General features: G+C 35.2%; 1 protein-coding gene across 4 annotated transcripts in view; it reads right to left on the bottom strand.

The window, feature by feature from the left end:
- LOC131430641 (ichor) overlaps window positions 1-12,816 on the bottom strand; it is a 77,345-nt gene that overhangs the window by 30,914 nt on the left and 33,615 nt on the right. The gene's annotated exons all lie outside the window — the stretch shown is intronic.

The following is a 12,816-nucleotide window of genomic DNA, read 5'->3' on the forward strand; positions in this document are numbered from 1 at the left end:
GCCTTTTATGAACACCAAAAATGCTTATAGCTCAATAACTGCAATCTGGAAGCTCATCTGTTGTAAATCAATCAGAATTCAGCTTTCAAAATGCACATCAGCCATAAATAAGCATGTTTTCTGTATAGCCGTATATTTTGCCAAAGTTGGCCTTAATGTAGTCTCAAGTGCGATTTAAATGCGAATTTTTGCTGTCATAATGCGGCATTAGTATGTGCCTATTGGTTACCGGGGTTATACATGAGAAAGGCATCATTAAACCACTAGGTGGATCAAAACAGGTTTTATACAAAATATATGGCCCAATATTCTGCAACTAGAGTTTTAAACAGGTAGGTTTCGTCTACTTTTCAAATATTTCTATGCGATCCTGCGCATTTCTACGCATTGGAAGTTATTTCCGTCAATAGTAAAAATCACAGAAACAAGGGCTAGACTTTTGGATGACGCTAAAATGTTTTTATTTTTTATTTTTTTCATTGTTTTAATAATTTAAATTTTTTATCAATTAAATTCTGTTTCAAAAAGCAGTTTTGATTCATTTGATTTCTAAAATATTATCTGGAATGCACTATACACTCGGTAATTATGAGCTTGTATATATTTTAGTGGTTTCGTAGTTTTCAAAACTGCTCTGAGAAGCCATGCGCCATGTAATGGAGCGAGTGGCAATTGGATGGAACAATGTCTAGTACATTTGGCGAGTGTGCAGAGCTTTTCATTGCAACGTTTTGCATACAAAAGCTTTTACAACTTTCGAAACATGAGTTCTTGCACTGTCATGAAGGAAACCACGAACTTTGTCAAGACGATCTTTATTTTGCGTGCGCCTTTCATGCAATGCTCTGTTCGAACGCACGTCAAGTCGTCTGTATATGTCACTAGTGATAATTTAACCTGGTTGGAGTAGCTCATAATAAATAGCGGCCAGTTGATTCCACCACATGCACTTTTTCGGTTATTCGGAAAATTCCTTATCTTCCATGTCAAAATTTCCATATTTGCATTGCGTAAACCACTTTCTGCATGTTTGCTCTGCGTTTAATAAGATAATTTAACATAATAAAAATCCACTACTGTCAAAATAAATCGGTAGTATCCAAACCAATTTCGTTTTGTTCTACTTTTATTAAAAATTTGCCTTCTTTCATAAAATCGAGCCGAAATACTTAAAATTTGTATGTATGTTGACAATTTTTCGAAGAACGACATTTTTTTGTTAAAAATGCCAACCTTTTCGTATATTACTCTCCCATCTTTACTCATAGTACAATAAACTTCATCAGTTGTGAATTGAAACATATAAAAAATTATCCCTTTTCGAGCAAATTGGTACTACTCCATGTCACATTCAGGTGGATCGAATATTTTTTCAAATATTATCAAGATGGGAATACATTCAGTAACCCTAAATTATAAATAAAAACTTATCCAACAGACGTTTTTTTCAACTTTTGTATGGAGAAGAGGCATCACTATTTGCGGCCTAAGGCTGACGAATCTCTCCTACATATGTGGCAAAAATACCTAACTTTTAAATTAAGTCTTTAAATTTCCATGTTTGCACACATGTCAGAATTCATTAAACATGTGTTAGATTGACAAAAAAATTATGCTTTGATGCTCGAATAAGTCGTTCTCAGAGGAACTAAATTTACACGATTTTTTCTAGGTGAGTAGAATGAGATGGCAGATCCAATGTAATAATTTTTCTCGTGTTAATTTTTTCCAAGGTTACTTCTTGGAGATACTTATAGACATGAATTTAGTTATTTGTTGAATTTCACCGTTTTCCTTCAAATCATTGAAACTCGGAAACGGTAAATTGGTCAAAACCGATTCCTAAGAAGCAAATAATCGTTTGTATATACTGAACTTTTTGAGTGTTCTTCGAGAATTGAATAATTAACCGGAAACATGAAATTAAAAATAAAACGTTTATTTTTTCGATAATTTTGTTTTAGCACTGTTAGTAAAACCAATATTTAACGTAAATTTGATTAGTGCTTTTTCAAAAATGAACTAGTTACAGCTAAAGAAATTCACAGGGTTTTACAGGTGACTTAATTCCTCATACGATGTAATTCATAAAGACCTAATGACGGAAAATTTCATTTTTAATGACCTAATGTTAGATTAGTTTGAATTTTACTGGTTCCGACTGTAACTTGCATTCTGTTAGCAGGTGCGACTGTATGAATTTAAATGCACCCTTTACCAGCCCAGCAGTTGTGTGCTTCTGTGACTCAATCGATTAACATACGTACTTTGCGATACAATGGTTCTCGGTTCAAGTCGCGGCGCTTGCTATCAGTGTTCATTTTATTATTTAAATGAATTTCATGTTATGAAACTTTGGACACAATATTAAATGTTCTTCTAAGTAAAATTGCGTGAGCTGCGACGCTCCATTTATGTGCATCTAATAAGATGTAAAATCACAGGGTTTTTTCGAAGTGTGTATACAAATAAAAATTTTCGAGTTCTTGATGAAATACAGTCATGTGAACACCAGCGATTGATTTGATGTTTCATTTGGAAAAGCTAATTCTGTATGAACAGAAGTTTTTTGATAAGTTTTTTGTGATGGCAATTTCTGCCTAGAAAGTCACCATGAGCAAATTTGTTCGTTTTGATATAGTAAATTAAATTGGAGTGTTGAAGTATTTTTTTAACAACTCTTGAAGTTTTGCAAAGGTTCTTCAATTGTATTAGTAGCAAGTGTTTAATTTTTGAACTGGAATAATCGCATTCAACATGTCCTGAAATAATTCGCATCCAACATGTCCTGAATAATGATAATTCGATGCCGTTTTTAGCCGAGATTGAGCAATTTGGATACGAATTTCGCGGCGGCCCGTATCATGCCCAAATTGTTGGTAATCATCGAATGACACGAGCCAATTGATATATTTAGGTCCTCAGCAACTTCTCTGACTTCTAATAGTTCTGAGGATAACATTTGGAGCCATTAGAAGGGCTTATTTTGCATAATATTCCCAATCGTTGTCCACTTTTTGTTCCAATGCAAACGACTAGCAGCTGGATGACGCAACCACTCTTATTTGAAGCGAAACTGGCTTTGCGAAAGCCCCGCAGCAGAATTGCTTCCGGTGCGAATTGATTCAATACTAAAGCTATTTTGTTAGAGAGTTTTCTTTTTTCGTGATTTTGTTTTTTGCTTTTTCACAAATGGGTGGTCTCAACGACCTCAAAAAATGGCAGCATATAGAATTTGATGTTGAATATTTAATTTCAGATTTGCATATTTCAGTGAAAGAAGCTATCAAAATACTGGAGGGGATTCATATCTGCTAAATTCTGGAACTCTCTACGATATTGAACACTGCTCGGAGAATGTCTTTCGAACGCGAAGTAGTCAAATGCTGCACATAAAAAAATAATGAATTTCACAGGTGACAGAATTCTACAAACGATACAATTCACAACTACTTAATTTTTAAATGACGCAATATTCTACTCGCACAGAATTTTACATGCTCCTAGTGTAATTTGCACTCGGCTACCAAGTGCCGATATGAGCTCTGCGGTCCAATCGAGTAACCGATGTGCTTGTGATCTACTGTTCCTCGGTTCAAGTCGCACTGCTGCTATCGATCTTTTGTTTTCTATTTCATTCGATTTCAAGTCATGTAATTTTCAAATCACACAATTTCACATGTTCTTGAATATAAATTTGTATGAAATACGACGCTCCATTTATGTGCATCTTATAAGATGTAAAATCACAAGATTTTTTCGAAATGTGTGGCATTATTTGCTTCCGTTTGGCGCGAATTTCGCTTTGCGAAAAGTGCACAACGCTAATCAAATTACTCAGGATTTGCACCAAACTTCATAGTTCTTTACATAACATTTGGAGCCATTAGAAGGGAAGATTTTGCATAATGTTTCCCATCGTGGTCCACATTTCGTTGTATTTCGTTCCAATGCAAACGACCAGCAGCAGGATGATGCAAAAACTTATCACTCACTCAGAAGGTACAATTTGAAAAGGCGCTCCATAGGAAAGTAAGTCGTATTCACGTATTCATCGGGTGCTGTACGAGTTCGGGTTCAAGATTTTGCATATCCGACAATCTCTAATGGTTACTACACTGTTCACTTATTGATGGTGGCGTAATTTTCATAATTACGTAAAGAACAATTGAAATAAATCCTTCCATCACTTTCGAGGTACAAGCATATTTTGTTGAGTGGACTTAACAACAGTTTTTTTTTCATTTGGTATTCTTAGCTACAAGAAAAAAATAATTCCTTTATTAACTCGATTAGCAAGCAACTGCGTGTTCTTCAACGACTATCGCCTTGAAACAGCATCACTAGAATATCAAATCATCGTTGGTCTAGCGATAATTTTCGTTATGTCTTAAAATCGTTTTCCGCGAAAACGTTCATTTACATTCCAGAATGACGGAAATGGCACAGAGTATTTCCACGGATCTGAAAAGGTTGTAGGTTAAAGTTCCATCTCGGAGGGATACTTTTTAAGCTAATTTTCATAATTCACTGAATTAGGCATAACTAAGTTGGTGAGTTTATATCGTTACAAAGTAGGACAAAAATAAATCTTTCCATTATTTTAAAATTTAAATCCAAGAGATTTCAAAGTCGCATGGTAAAATAAATAGCCATATGTCGAATATAAAAGCGGATTGGGTTTACGCGTACAATGCGTTCAAACATATAATTCCGTGCGACTTCTGTCGCCATGTGGATTTCGTTGTTGTTGTTTTCTCACATTTCCGGCGGTTCGGTTCGCTTGTGCCCTCAACCCGAAAATTTCTAATCAAAAACGCGAAGGCAGTTAATTTATTTTACGATTTCATCTAGTTAGTTAGAGGTTTTGATTTCTGAAAAGCGTCAACAAAGCATGGTTTGTTAATGAGCAAAATATGCGCTATTCGACAGAAAGTCGGAAACTGAACCGAATACATTAGGCCATTAGGGTCATTTCTATTTCGCAGTCCGTGATTCGGGAAAAAATAATACTTTGTCAGCTGGATCTTAGTTAACGATGTTCGTGAATCTTGTGGTGAGGTTTTGAAAAAAAAAATTACTTTCTATGCTCTACTGTTTCAATTGGCGGTAATTTCTACTAAAAACAGCCCTTATTTACTGCCGAAAGATAGAATAAAATGTGGAAAAAAATAACTTCTTCCGATTAAAAAAGCTTAATTCTGAAGCAGACAACGGCCAATTCTAATGCATTTTTTTATTGTTCACCGAGTTGCAGAGCTTTAACCATATGGCCAATTAATTATGACTCAAGTGTCACATGTTATAAAGCCTGCTAACTACCTCAAGATGATGATAACATTAGCAGAAATAATATACCATTCTCAAAACAATGAACGGTCCGGTGCTTTGCCGTTTCGGTGGAAGTTAGGAAATTTTACCACCTTACAAGAAACCGCGCGAGCACACATACACACACACAAACATCATCGTAAACAGAGCATGAAGCCGCTCAGTCGGTGGGTAAGCTTTCGAAACTGTTACATTTTTCCTTTTCCTTGTGTCGTTCAAAGCCACGACTACGAGATCACTCATCGAGTGCCGACTGGTAGCCTAATGAGTGGGATGACTGAGGGACCTGTGGCCACCGGACGCCTCATCCAGTGCCGGTCCGATTGGAGAAGATCGGAACACCTAGACGAATGATCTGACTGCTCCACTAACATTCGCGAGACAGCATCACCAGCTGACACTGATAGCGTTGATGTTAATGGTGATGATAAATGATGGGCGGAAACTGGGTCTATCGTTTCGAGAAATCGATAGGTGTTCTCACGAGGGGGCATTTAGTCACGGTAGCTGGAAAATGTGTTCGATCGGGAAACGAAACTTGTCGGAGCTCGCGCGAATCATCAATCAAAGACTGGTTAATGTGTTTTAATAAATTGTTGCCTTTTGGAATGCTCCAAGTATGGCCTCGTATTGCTCTGATTTTGTTGCTCGCAAGAGCTATAAACATGAACAAACGGTGCTGAACAGCTAAGTAACTGGAACTGGTGGCGAATAGGATTTTAGGATTTTTATGTTCATGGTTATGGGGTGAGCATAGATTTGATGCACTTGACTGGTTACTTTTTGACTACTGATGAACTGGAAGCATTCTTTGTGTGTTGATTCTAAAATCGATGTATAAACTTTGAGTTGAAATTGCCAGTTCAAATTGTTTCTGGCAAGTTTTTATGGAACATAACGAGTGTTGATCATTTCGTAGTTCCCAAATAAAATCAATGGTTCGAAAAATCACATAAATTTTCGGAGAAGGAACCGACTTAATAGGATTTGTGCGATAGGAATCATAGTTTCCTGGTTCCTGTCTGGATTTCGTTTTTAAAGATACAAAGAAGTATTAGTGTGGTTATCAAAAGGTTAAATAAATTCAATTAGGTAGTTAACCTGTCCTGAAGTTCTGATATTCTGATAAAGGTAGTTAAAAGCATTCCGAAATACTAGTATCTGCGTCTGTTATTGTTTTGTGACATAACTTGCAAAGAAATTTTTGATATAGTGAAATGAAATGGAATTTATTTTCTTCAGAATCGCTTATATTCATTCCATTAAAAACTCTTGAGAAGTAATTTTTGATTTCAGAAGTATTATGGAGCCAGTGCCGGTGAAAGAGGTGGATACGGTAGGTAGCACTACCCACCCGAAAATTCTAAAGGTGGGTAATTACCCACCTGAAATTTCGAGCAAAAAACAACGGTTATATTAGTATTATTTATGATAATATTTTTATTGTAATTCGGAATAATGAATAAAATCAAAACTATAGAATGCTAGTCCTCAAGGTAGAGCAAGGATGTGAAGATATACCGCAGAAAGGTGAGACGGGACAGGGGTCATTTGAGCAAGCAGAAATCTTTAAATAACTTGACTTTTCCCTTCCAGCAGAGGCGCCGAGCTTAAGCATCTCATCAATGCGAATCACTCGAGTCTCTGATATATCGGAAATTACCGATAACGGTCTTTACTCCTTACATTCTGAACCGACAAAAGAAGAATGCAGTAGCAAGTAGAAAGTAACAACTTCTGGTTGCTTTACGGGTTTAATAGTAAATGGTAGAAGACCTTCATCGGAAACTTCCGACAGATGTTTAAGGTCGACTCCTCTGTTAGAAAGTGAAAGTTATGTTACTAAAAGATTTCTGCATGATCAAATGAACCTTGTTACGTATATCATCATTTTAATCATTTTTCAGATAATTGGTGATCGAAACTTCAGTTAGTAACGAGAATCTTTGTCATGGTTTCCTTCAACAAATACGACAGTTTCGTATACATAAGTTCACGGTTTCCATAAGATTTCTGTATTTCTATGAGTGCGTATAAAAAAAAATTCTGTGTCGAAAAGACTTGCACTCTGTGCGATTCAATACTGCCGTAGAAAAAGTTGCTAACACATCGTTCAAAAATCCAGGAACTAACAAGGAAAACATAATTTCGCGTGCAGGAATATTTTTTATTCATCAACATTATCATCTTCAAATGACATACCCAATCGTTCTAGCACTGTAATAATTTTTCAATATCATCCTTATTGAATGAATTGTCAATGGCTCAAACATCGGCTTCAGTTGCGGCTATTAGTTAGTCAAATATTTTTCCCTGGTAGAGCAGCAAAGGATAAGCAATCGCTGGGAGCTAGGTAATTGTGAATAAGGTGGGCGAGGAAACAGATCGCAGCCGAATTTCTTTTAATTTTTTCCTTATTTTCATTGAATTATGGTGCGGTGCATTGTCTTGGTTAACGGAGATTTTTTTTGTTCTTCTCATGAGGTTGTTTTTTATGACCTCGCTAATCATTAATGATGGTACTGTACTGTTCAAGATAGTCGATGTTAATTATACCTCGAACATTTAGATGTCATGAATATTCTATCTACCTGCCAGGTTTTCAGATGGCTTTCCCAGTCTGAATGCTGGTATGACTCCGGATAAAAAAAGGGATCCATGTTTCGTTCATTGTTTCATACCAACGCATTCCATTTTATTGCGGCAAACTTTTGTTGATTATGAGCGAACACGGCACCCATCTGGAAAAAAATTATACCCAGATTTTCGTACAAGATCGTAATAGAACTTCTAGTTCATGTTCTAACCACCTCAGCACATCTAATCTCACGAACTTTGATTTTGCGTTAATGCATCACGATTATCAAAACTTGCTTAATTTTATCCGATTGACTGCTTCATTTGGCCATGTTCAAAATCAGAATACCACAAACCTTTATTTTTAATGGATCCTATTGGGGAAAACACTTCTCAAGCTATTGCTGGGATCACGCGGTTTTTCCCTTTAAAAGGCAATGTTTTAGCAATACACTGAATTTGTTATTTCCATTTTTCATAGATGAATTAGTAATGTCACTTATAAGTCGGTAGATTCAGTGTTCGTAGTGCTTTTGATGTTTAATTTTGACCCATGTTCTGGTTGGTACTTAAAATGTTATCTTCGGGTCAGTCGCGGGACTTTTTGATCAATGTGTTATGCACATCAGTGGCTAGACTGTTTATGGATTTGGTTTTTGTGCCGTTCGACTCACGCGAGACACATTTTGATCGGAAATCGATTGTTTCTTCGTATTCGAGGAAATGCAGGATGACCTCGATGATAATGATGAACGAGTACAACACTTTCCATCAACAACCTCAACAAACTAAACGATCAGTAAAACCAAAATTCTCAAAGAAACAATTTTGAAAATTGGCAGACACAAATAAGTTAATCCCTTAACGTTTCCCTTCTATAAAAATCGTTATAGATTCTTCATTTACTATTAAATCGATGTTTTTTACGGAATGTTAAGGAAACATTTATCTGAACGAATAAGTAAAAAGAACTATCAATCTTTATTGCACTAAAAAAGTTTGTGCAAAATGATGTATAGAAAATAGAACACATAATAAATTTGTTATGTGCAACGTCCACAAGTACATGAAATCGTTTCGTAGAATGCCACAACTAATTATTTATTTTACTATTCTGATTATCAAAGCAATTAAAGCTATAAATAAAATTACGATATGATAAACCCAACTCTACTTTTATTTATTTCTATGTATCATAGGGAAAAATATTTCCCATACTGACATGTTTCGTCCTGCACATCTTATGGTCGTAAAAGGGTTAAAAAGGAACACAAAAGCCTGCCTCAATGTTGAAAACAAATATTGGCAGTGATTTTAAAACCAGCTTTAACCTTAGATGCGAAATTTTGTTTTAAAACTTAGTACCGAAAACTCTTTAAACTTCTAATTTATGCGTTTCATGAAAACTTTTATAGAAACAATATTTTACTTAAAAAATCGACTTTGCATTTTTTAGGGATAAATATCATTTTCATAAATAGTAGTGTCATTCCCCCCGGTATGAAAAATTTCCTACTTGGGTTTAATATGTTTCACCGGCCCTGTATGGAGCTACACGTGAAATATCAATTTCATCTGTTTCATAATGGCTGCTGCGAAAGGCTCTTCAATGCGTTTACACAGGACAAAATCGAAATAATATTTGAAATGGTGTTTGACTATCGGGAATTTGAAACGCACGAGCTATCGGATTAGTATTGTATTGAGTGCACACGCCCTATTTTGGGTGAACTTCTGCAGATGGAAAATCCTTTTTTAATATACCTGGTGGTATTATGATGCTTTCCTCATATTACTTATGCTTTCAAAAAAATCATTAAAGAATTTTGTTTAGAAATTTTAAACACGATTTACCATATAGTTCCGGAACCGGGAGTCGAATCTGGATGAAATTCAACATAAAACCTATAAGAATATAGGATATTTAATTTCAGCCTAAGTTGGTGAAAATCGGTAAAACCATCTCTGAAAAAAATGAGTGACATTTTTTGACACATACAAACACATACATACAAACGAAGACATTGTTCTGCTCGATGAACTGTATCGAATGGTATAGTTTACTAGTTTACACGTCAATTTTTCAAGTGATTGCATAATCTTTCTATATGAGAAATAATAATAATATAATAATAAATAATAATAATATATATATAATATAAATCGTTATCATGATTTTGTGATAATACTAACAAGTGGGTAAATATTAAGCTTTCTTGCAATTATTTCAGTGTAATTCTTCATGTTTTCTAAAATTTCTTCTGATAGGATGAAAATATGAAGACCTTGGTCATAATGTAAGATAGTAAATAGAAATGATTGTCAATTACATTACAATACGCTACCTCTAAACAAGAAGTAGCTGTCATTTTCATATTCGATTAGTGACTCAATTCGATTTAATAACTCATTTTCATATACAAATTTTCAATGCAGAATGTTTATCCCCCGATACAGATTTACAGATCCCTGAAAAATATAGATTTAAATATAGCTACTTTGTACGCTAACATATACGAAATCTAACAAAGCACGTTGTGTGCCTCGTTGGAAATTTGATGGTGTTTTTTTCTTCCGTACCAGCACGTACCGATGCGTATCGATTTTGCATCGTCATTTTGTATGACGGTTTGAAAGTTTTGACACTCATCGCCATATAATTACGGTACCGAAAGTTGGATTTGGATGAAATTGCACAGTATCTTTAAAGACAATAAGAGCATTGATTTGAACCATGAATTGTGAAAATCGGTTTGACCGTTGCTGAGAAATCGAAGTAAGTTTTGTTGTTGGAATTTTTCTTCACTATCATCGGTGCTTTCAGAAGCGGAAATCGGGGACTAGTAGTCTCAAAGTAGGTTTATATATCCACTAACTAACAAGATCTGCCAACTAGATAAATGAACCAGTAAGTTTTATAAAAAATTGCCTCTCGTTACTCATGAAATTTTCCACTTAACGCGCTGGGAACTTTTTGAAGAATTTCAAAGACCTTTTATTTGCATCTTGGTTTGTGAAAATTGTTTGAGAAATTTACGAGAAAATTGAGTGACATCTCTATGAAAAATGAGGGACAATTGTTTTCATTTTTTTTGTGCTATCACTATGCAATTTCGGAACCGGAAATTCAATAGCAGTCTATGGGACCATAAGACCTTTCATTTGAGTCTGAATTTATGAAAATCGGTTCGGCCATCGCTGAGAAAATTGAGTAACATTATTTGTCACATACACACAGACATACACACACATACACATAGACATTTTGTGATCTCGACGAACTGAGTCGAATGGTATAATGGTATGGAATTATCATAAGTGAAAAATATCAACAACGAACATTTCGGTGATTTATTGCAGCGGTTGAAAACCAAATTCGTTTCGAAACGGGTGCAGATGAAGCAAAAAAAGCTCTTTTCACAAGACAACGCGTTGGCTCACAAGAAACATCGTATCCATGAATAAAATCTACGATCTAGGACGTCAATTACTGACCTATTCATCTTATTAAGCCGTTTTGGCTCCGTCGCACTTTCATCTCTTTCCAAACTTAAAATAAGGACTCAATAAAAAAAAATCAGTTCAGTTGAGGAGATCATGGACACCATGGAGAAGTATTTTGCAAATTTTGTATTTTTCGAATAGCATCAAAAACATTCAGTTTTTGCAATGACTGAGCGGAAATATATATTGGAGAAGCCAAGCGAAAGAAAAACTAACAGAAAAGATGAATTTTTGGAAAAAGATACGCTCAGAGACAGGACTCGAACCTGCGTTCTTATGCATTCCGTGCATACGCGCTACCATTTCGCCACTCTGATCTTGCTTTAGCCACACTAAAACTCACAGACATAGTAGCAACGTACATCGAACATGGTCTACATCCTGGCCGTCACCCGACCGACACCTTATATCCAAACATCTTCTCTGTCCATCAAACACTAGTTCTCTCGATGGACAGAGAAGATGTTTGGATATAAGGTGTCGGTCGGGTGACGGCCAGGATGTAGACCATGTTCGATGTACGTTGCTACTATGTCTGTGAGTTTTAGTGTGGCTAAAGCAAGATCAGAGTGGCGAAATGGTAGCGCGTATGCACGGAATGCATAAGAACGCAGGTTCGAGTCCTGTCTCTGAGCGTATCTTTTTCCAAAAATTCATCTTTTCTGTTAGTTTTTCTTTCACTTGGCTTCTCCAATATATATTTCCGCTCAGTCATTGCAAAAACTGAACTTAGTCATGGCGGCTTTACGTCAAACTAAAATTAATAAATCATCAAAAACATTGCAAAAAATAGATAAGATTGAATGAAACAGATAAATATGATGGGTTGAACCTTCAACGGTTTAAATTTGTTAATTGTCTCCGGGAATTACGTAAACGATGGGCAGAATGCTTCGTTGTATCAATCGGATTCATTTTTGTCCCTTTTTTCTGTTGGACAAGATAATTACAATCTATAGTAACTAAAATCATTATTTCTACACAAAATTATTCATATCATTCTTAATTTAAATTCCGGAAATCTGTAGCAGGTCATCAGACTTCACGTACTCCAATAAAAACGAAACTTTGCAAATGACTTTAATTTTTTAACGAACGGAAAAACAGACTCAGGAATGTCTTGTAAAAAACTGTAAAATTTTAGCATTTTAAGTGAGGAATCGTATTTTTATTGTTTGACTGACTATTTTTCATAAGAAATTTTAAGCTGGAAAAATACCCAAAGTTTATATCAGTTGTAATTTCTTTATTTTCGAATTCACACTAATAAAATTAAAAACAAGTGTTGATTTTATGTTTTAGTTTTGAATCAAATTATTAAAAACATTGAGAAACGTTTATTTAGGTTTGATTTGTCGGCAATTTAATTCTTTTGGCTCGATTCTTGAAAAAAGTATCGAATTT

Source organism: Malaya genurostris, chromosome 2 (genome assembly GCF_030247185.1).
Source record: "Malaya genurostris strain Urasoe2022 chromosome 2, Malgen_1.1, whole genome shotgun sequence".
NCBI classification, from domain to species: domain Eukaryota; kingdom Metazoa; phylum Arthropoda; class Insecta; order Diptera; family Culicidae; genus Malaya; species Malaya genurostris.